Raw genomic sequence first — 8,287 nt, forward strand, 5'->3', positions numbered from 1 at the left:
GTGTTTAATCCTCTGGAGGACACCTAGGCTCCCTCAGGGTGTTCCCATTCTATCTGATGTCACAGTCCGACTGACCAGTGTGTCCTGACCCTCCCACAGGGCACCTTATAGCCATAGTAACACTATTCATTTGGCCTGAAATGGATTTTCCTTGTTTTTCTATCTAGAAAACCAGTGATACACTTCAATCACTGTCTTAAACACAGCTTCTTGCTTTGTGAAGAATATCCTGGAGGGAAAAGGCTAAGGGTCACATGATCTAGAGATCCTCTAAAATGCAAATGGTTCAATTAAGACTTCTTTTGGGGCTGGAAGCTTTCTGGCTGGTGACAATTTGCAAAAAGGTCTCAGCTTTCTTAATAAACAAGAACAAAATATGAACACTAACCGAAATTCTAAGTGATTGGAGAAGGAATGGTGTTACCTGCTCTGGAGGCTGACCTTTTCATCCCACGTGCCTCTGATGGAGACTCAGACAAGGATCAGCAAGCAGGTGGAAATGTATTCAAAGCCTGTAATCCCAGAGAAACTGGTATGGAGAATGGGAGTTCAAGGTTACCAGGTTACCCGTAGTTAGTCTGAGGCCAGCTTGGGCTATATGAGACCCAGTCTGAAAATAATCTAAAGTCAGAACAAAATGGAACAATCAAGCAAACAAAACACAAAGTGTATCAAGGGAGATAATTTTGAGACTGTTGCAGGGAAGAAGGTTGGGTGGTGTGAGGCATGATTGGAAAAGGTAGCTGCGGCCAGAAAGGGCTTTTTGGCTCCCTAGCTTCTGAGAAGCAGCAACTGACATGATCATGCAGACAAATACATTGTTTCACTCCTCTGCTCAGAAGCGGTCATGGTTCCTACTGCTTCATGCAAAAGTCAACACTTGCTTCTCCAGCTTCATCTCCTATGGCTCTCCCCTTGCTCTCTCCCCACTCTCTGCTCATTCTGCTTCAGTCACATTGACCTCCTTCTCTACTCTGAGCTCGCAGATGCAGGTGCGCTTTTGCCTCAGGCCCCTTGCACCTGCTTGCCCCCCTTTCTGGGATGACCTTCTTTTTGACCCGATTGGGAACAGAAAGGCCTTTAGCTGGTCTGTTGCCTGCCTGGTGCTTTTCTCTCTGGAAACACCCAGTTCCACCATAAGTCCTTAGATTTCTCTATTCTAGTATTTCTCTATTCCTACTTAGTCTAGTTTCCTGACCACACCTTGTCCCAGACTCTTGTCCCACTGTTCTTAGGGGTTACCATTAACTGACAAGTTTCACTTTCCTTGTTCATCTCCTGATTCCTCTACTAGAATGTAACAACGTGAGAGCTTGAGAGCAGAAGCTGCCACTGGTCTGCCATGTCCCCTGCTGTGTTCTTAGCACCAAGTGCAGAGCCTGGCATGAAACACATCTGTTGGCTGAGTGGGTGCAGTGTCTTGATTTAGGAAACATTAGGGAGCGGTAGAAAGCTCTTGAGCTGCAGAACAATGGACTTGGGGCTCAGGCTGGCTGAGGCATAGACTGGCGTGGGTCTGGGAGGTCACTTCAGGAGCAGACAATGAGGAAGTGGTTGCAGTAGCAGAAGAACACAGAAGTGGAGACAGAGACCTTCAGTGGGGATGGAGGGAGACCACAGGAGCGGGGAAGTTTCTCAAGGGAGGGAATCCATTGTTGTCAAGCAGCTGCCCAGTGACTATTTCCCAAAAGATGAATGAAGGTATGTGTCATATGAGGTGAACTCACGGCTCTGGGCTGGTTGGTCCACCTATGGTAGCTCTGAACCACTTTGGCTGCAGAGGGCTCAACTAGCCAGGAGTCCTATAACATCACCACTGAGCTCCTGTGTTCTTGTGGACTGTGGAACCTGAGCTTGGACAAAGCTGAGATTTAGGCTGTAGAAACAGGTGGGTTCTGGGCTGTGCATGTTTAGAGGCATGAACCAGATCAAATGACTCTTTGCATGGTGTTGAATTAGTTTTGCCTTTTTCATGGGGCTTAGAAGTTACTATCTTTTTTTGGTTTTTCGAGACAGTGTTTCTCTGTGTAGTCCTGGCTGTCCTGGAACTCACTCTGTAGACCAGGCTGGCCTTGAACTCAGAAATCCACCTACCTCTGCCTCCCAAGTGCTGGGATTAAAGGTGTATGCCACCACAGTTGGTCTCAGCTAAGACTGGGAAATGGATCAAGTTAAGAGAAAGTTCTGAGGCAGAGGGATTAAGGGCAAGGCTACCCCTTGGCTAAAGAACCTCTCAATTATCCTTTCTCATCTCTGTCCTTCAGAAATATTCACTAGGCTATAGTTCTATAGTTCTATGCTCAGGCTTCAGTCCTGGTCCAATCCGCAGAAGCCAGGCAGCCTATACTCTCTGCCCAAGCTCAGTGTCTAGACTCATGCTTTGAGATTTCTCAGGCTTTTATTGGATGAAGTCTAGAGCCTGGAGCTGTGCTTGTCATTGTCTAAAGACAAGAGTGTGAGTGAACTGGCAGCATTAACAAATCACGATTGTTGAGCCCACGAGACAGTAAGGAGGGTAAACTGAGGCAGATACAATTAGGAGACAGGGGATGGGAAGATGAGGCACATTTGAGTGCATTTCCTTTTCCTGAGGGTTTCTGTGCTCTCTCTGAAATGTAACCACAGTACACATGTTCATCAATGGAAACAGAAGTTCTCTTTCTTCTTCTCCCCTTAAAAAAACAAAACAAAAAACCAAAAATCAATGTTTAAAGCATTTTGTTGGGGGATGGTGTGGTGGTTTGAATAGGTATGCCACCCTCCCCATTCCCCCCTCCCCCCCCCCCCCCCCGGCCTCATGTGCTTGAATGCTTACCCCAAAGCCAGTGGCCCTATTAGGAGGTGTGGCCTTGTTGGAGAAAGTATGGCTTTGTTGAAGGAAGTGTGTCACTGCAGGGCAGACTTTGAGGCCTTACATGCTCAAGCTAGGCCCAATAGCACAGTCTCCTTCTGCTGTCTGCAGATCAAGATGTGGAATTCTCAGCTCCTCCAGCACCATGTCTGCTTGCATGCATGCTGCCATGTTTCCTGCCATGATAATAATAATGGACTAAGCCTGAACTGTAAGCCAGCCCCAATTAAATGTTTGCCTTTATAAGAGTTGCCGTGGCCATTGAAATAGATGGAAGGATGGCTCAGCAATTAAGAGCATTTATTGTTCTTGCAGAGGACCCAAGTTCAATTCCCAGCTCCCACACAGTAGCTAACAACCATCTGTAACTCCAGTTCTAGGGAATCAGATTCTCTTTCCTGACTTTCTCAAGAATACATGTGGGGTACAAATGTATTCAAACAACGCAGGCAAAACACTCATACACATAATGCATAATAAACTAAAAATAAATAAAATAAAACTAATATATAAGTTCTGGAACTGGAGAGATGGCTCAATGGTTAAGAGCACTTAAACAAACAAATTTTTGTCTTTTCTGAATTTTCTTTCTTTCTCTCTCTCTTTCCTTCTTTCTTTCTTTCTTTCTTTCTTTCTTTCTTTCTTTCTTTCTTTCTTTCATTATCTTTAATCTTTTTTTTACAGTCCAGTCATCATCGCTCTCCCTCCTGGTCCACCCTCTGACAGTTCCTCATCCCATTCCTCCTCTGCCCGGTCTCCAAGAGAGTGCCCCCCCCAACCCCTGGTTAAGGGCACTTACTGCTCTTGCACAGCACTGGAGTTTGGTTCTCAACACCCATATGGCGCTTACAACTGTCTATAACTCCAGTTCCAGGGGACTGAAGCCTCTTATGACTCTCGAGGGCTTCTGCACACATGTGGCACACATCCATACACATAAACATTTTTTAAATCTATAAACATTATTCAAATTTTTGTTTGTATTTTGCTAAGCATGTATGAGCAGTCAGCAGGGAGTTTTATAACCCAAGCAGCCTGTTTGTGCTGAAGTAATATTTTGTCTTCTAATATCTTGTTGATTTCATTCTCTACTCTCTATCTGTCTCTCTGTCTCATATGAATGGGTATGAGCATGTACATGCCAGCCACCATGTGTAGGCAGACATCAGAGAACAATTTCTGCATCAGTCCTTGCCTTCCACTGTATTTGAGGCAGGGTCTCTTTGGTGTCCACTATTGCATATGCCAGCCTACAGTTTTCCAGAGAGTCCCCTGTCTCACCTCACCTTAGGGGCACTTCCTTGTTGGGTATCACATGGATTCTGGGAAATTGAATTCAGGCTTCTGTGCTTGTATGGCAAACAATTTACCCAGTGATGCATGCCCCAACCCCTTTGTTTTGTTTTGTTTTTCAAGAAACAGGGCTTCATGAAGCCCAGGCTGGTCTTGACTATGCGTCTGAGAATGACTTTGAAATTTGGATCCCCCTGCCTCCACATCATGGTCGTGAATGCAGGCATGAAAAGACCCATCATGCCTGGTGTTAAGCAGTGCTGAAGATAGGACCCAGGACTTGAATGTTGGGCAAATATCCTGCCAGTTGAACCACAACTACAGCCATTGTCTCTATTCTTAGCTCCCTTTTCATGCTTGGTGTCCTGTCCTCACCCCGTGGATTAATATTTATGTGTCTCTAGTTCTCATTGTCATTATACTGAAGAGATTCAAACAATGCAAAGAGATAAACGTCTGGCTACTCAGCTGGACAGAGGTATAGCTTCTTGTTCTACTTCACCACGGAATAAGTCAGCATCCGTCCACACCTCATTTTCTAAAGTCAGTGAACTGTGTGAAGTTATTCAACTCATACTGAGTCCAGTGCTGTACCAGGAGGGCTGGCAAGAGTTCCTATCTGCCTGTCTTTCGGAAAGGTCTGGTGAGTATGGTTCACACAGCAAAACCAAGAGCGGCTGATAACAGTGAGGTCGGCTCACCTCACAGCACTTGGCCACTTTTAAGACACTTTCTTACCAGTCTCTGGTGACAGGGTAGGCTGTTTACTGATGACCCCAGTCAGGCCACTGCTCTGTCTCTGCAGAACTATAAACCTTCACACACACAGTACTGTTTGGTAGCTGACTCTTTTACTGTAGATGGAGCCCCTCACATCAGGGTGAGAGAAAAATGGAATCTCAGATTCTCAGGGCAGGGACACAGCACAGATGGAGAGCCCCAGGGTGAGCTTGCTAAGTTCTGAGGGACACACCTCATCTTCTTTTCCGTCTTCTCCTCCTGCCCAGGAAGAGAGGGGTGTCTCTGGCAGCAGTTTTCAGTAACGTGTTTGATTTAGGGATAGAGTCAGAAATGAATAGCTGGGCACTTCAGCAGAGAGATCTGGAGCCTAAGCCTAAGTCTGTTCACGGTTGGAGGGAGAAAGCGAGGCCATGCACGGGGGGGGTGGGGGGGNGGGGGGGGCAGAGGGCAGAGGGAGCAGTAATAGCCATGAGCATCACAGGCTTTGAGGTTCATTTGTAGTTCTGAGACCACGGAGGCAGGGGTGACCAGGGCCAAGAAAGCGGCAGTCCCATGGGCTGTGGAATGCCTTCTAGAAGGCTGCTGGGGTCTGGGTTTTGTTATGAGTGTGCAGGGCTGGATTGCTTAGCTTGGCGTTGTCCAGCTCTTTTCAGCAGCCCCCTGTACTGAAGATATCCTGGGAAAGCAGCTACTGTCACTGTCTCCAGGAAGGCTCAGGCTTCCCTCGCACAAGCTCTGGCTGGGGTTCCAGTTTTACCTCACCCTTTGCTCTGCCAAGAAGACAGGAGGATTGGGTCTTGCTGCTTTGTGGTTGTGTGCACAATATTAATAGAGGTTGACATCTCCAGCAGTGAAGGAGACTCCTTCCCACAAAATGAGAGGTGACAGGGCAGAGGAGGGACTCCCCAGCTCTCTGTGCTGTGCATGAGTCAGGGCCCCTGTACTGCAGTATTTGACTCCTGCCTGAAACTCAGACTCACAGGTGAGTCAGTACCTGAGTAACAACACAGGGCAAGATGACAGGTGAGGTCAGGCCCAACCATGGCAGAGGGGACTGAGCTTCTACAGAGAACATAGACTCCATTCCTCCAGGACGTTATGGGGCTCACAAGATACCCTATCCCCAGCCCACACAGACAAGGCTTCTCTCCAGCAAAAGAGACCTCAGGTTCTCTATTGGGAGCCGGGGTTTCTTCCAGGTTGGCCCCTGCCTCCTTCTTCCTGTTGCTTCTTCAGGAAGTGAAATGAGAACTGGAATTTTGTTCTTTGCGCTGCATTAACAACTGTGCCCTCCTCCGTGTGTGATTTGTGGTAAACTATTCAGTATAGCACTAGTCAGAATAAAGCCTGACTGGGATGGTAAGCAAAGTCTCATTAGAAAGAACCCTAGATCTGAGTTCTAGACCTGGCTTTGCTGCTACTCCACTGTGCAACTTTGCGGAAACCACCTGACCTCGTCTGGTGGGGGGTGGGGGGGGTCAGGGCGCTACACCCTAGGTTTAATACTCAATTACATGTAATTAGGGGAGTAAACCCAAAAGGACAGTAGTTCTCAACCTGTGGGCTAAGACCCCTTTGGGATCAGATACTGATCCTGAATATCAGATATTTACATTATAACTCATAGCCATAGCAAATTACAGTTATAAAGTAGCAACAAAATAATTTTATGATTGGGGGTTGCTATAACACAAAGAAGCATATTGAAGGGTGGCAGCATTAGGAAAGTTGGGAACCTCTGTAATAGGGTATTTTGTATTAACTACGATGCACAGATTCCCTCCACATGGACAACATTTCTAGCTGGCCAGGGTTCTGTCCTTAGAGGGACTTTTATGAAAAGCTTACATGAAACTTTCCAGTGTGGACCAAACAAACATTTCTAAGCCAGTCTTAGCCCTGAACTAGAGAATTTACTTACTTTTTGTGGTGTTGGGGGTCAAACCCAGAGCTTTGTATACACTGGACAAGCACTTTGCTAATGTGCTATTAGCCCCAACCTCTGGACTAGAGAATTTACTCTTCCAGCTTAAATTCCCTCACTCTAAAATATGTGTCTGACTTTGAGGCTGGACTCAACCTTACTATGTAGTCAAGGCTGGTCTTGAATTCATGATCCTCCTGCCTCAACTTTTCAAATGCTGGGATTACATGCAAGTACCACACTCAACCCCCTACACTTCAAAAATACTTCTAAAAGAAGACCCTTGAGACAGCAGTTTCAGCCAGGGCAAGAGTGAGTGCCATGTTTGGGCTTCTGGCTTCTCTCAGGTGACAGGCTTTGTGTAGTCTCCCCTGCACACACACTTGAAGGGACATTTGCTTGGTTTCAAGGGCCAGCCTTCCTGCTTCTCCCCAGGGAAGACCTGAGCATTCCCGAGCATCAGTCCTAGAGAAGAGGCTGGAGTGTTGAGCCAGCCCCTCCCCTGAGCAGAGGGAAGAGTGGTCACAGGCAGTGGCTGAAGCAGAGGCTGGCTGAGTCAGGCTTCAGACCTCCCTGCTGTCCCAAGCCTTTGCCCGGTGACATCCCAAACTGAGCTGGGACTAGGAGCGACACTACATCTGTCACCAGCCAGGGGCTCTCCAGCCAACTTCTATTAACTTACTACGTTCACCAGAACAGATACCACAAACAGATGGCTTACTGTCCTGTCATTCAGGCGTTTAGAAGGGCAGTGCTGTTATTCAGCTGGGGACTGGAGGAAGGAAGCTATTCTGGGCCTCTGCTTTTGAATTTCAATGACGTCTTCTCCCTTATCTCTGAATCATATTCATTCTGTGCATTCTGCCTCCATACGACTCTCCTTCTTTTATAAGAACAGCAGTCATATTGGATTAGAGCCAACACAATGACCTCATTTTGACTCCATCACTTCTTTAAGCACCCAAATAAAGCTGCATTCTGGTCCTGGGGGGCCCTTCCCTCAGTCGATCACAACACCAATCTGCAATTTCTCCCTTATCATCTTATTTTACTGTTTTGAGACGGGGTCTCACTATGGATCCCAGGCTGGCCTCAAACTCACTGTCTTCTTTTTCCTTCCCATTGTGATAAAATAACCAGAAAAAGAAACTTAAGGGAGAAACGTTTTTCCTGACTGCATTCAAGAGTGCATACAGCCTGTCAATCCTGGGGTTTCAATATCCAGGAGCTTCAAGTTTCCTTAGCTGGGAACAGAGATTCACACACGCTAAAGCTTGGCTTAGCTTCTCCACTTTTTGCTCAGTGAATGATTCTGCTTACAATTAAGATGGGTCTTCCCACATCAATTAGTTTAATCAAGACAATCCCTCGCAGACATTCTCAGAGGCTAACCTTAATCAATACAACCCCATCCCACCCCCACCCCCATTGTCCAGCAGCCTGTCCTCTGGCTGTCTAGATGACATCTAATACTAACT

This window comes from Mus caroli, chromosome 1 (assembly GCF_900094665.2).
Source record: "Mus caroli chromosome 1, CAROLI_EIJ_v1.1, whole genome shotgun sequence".
Taxonomy (NCBI): Eukaryota; Metazoa; Chordata; class Mammalia; order Rodentia; family Muridae; genus Mus; species Mus caroli.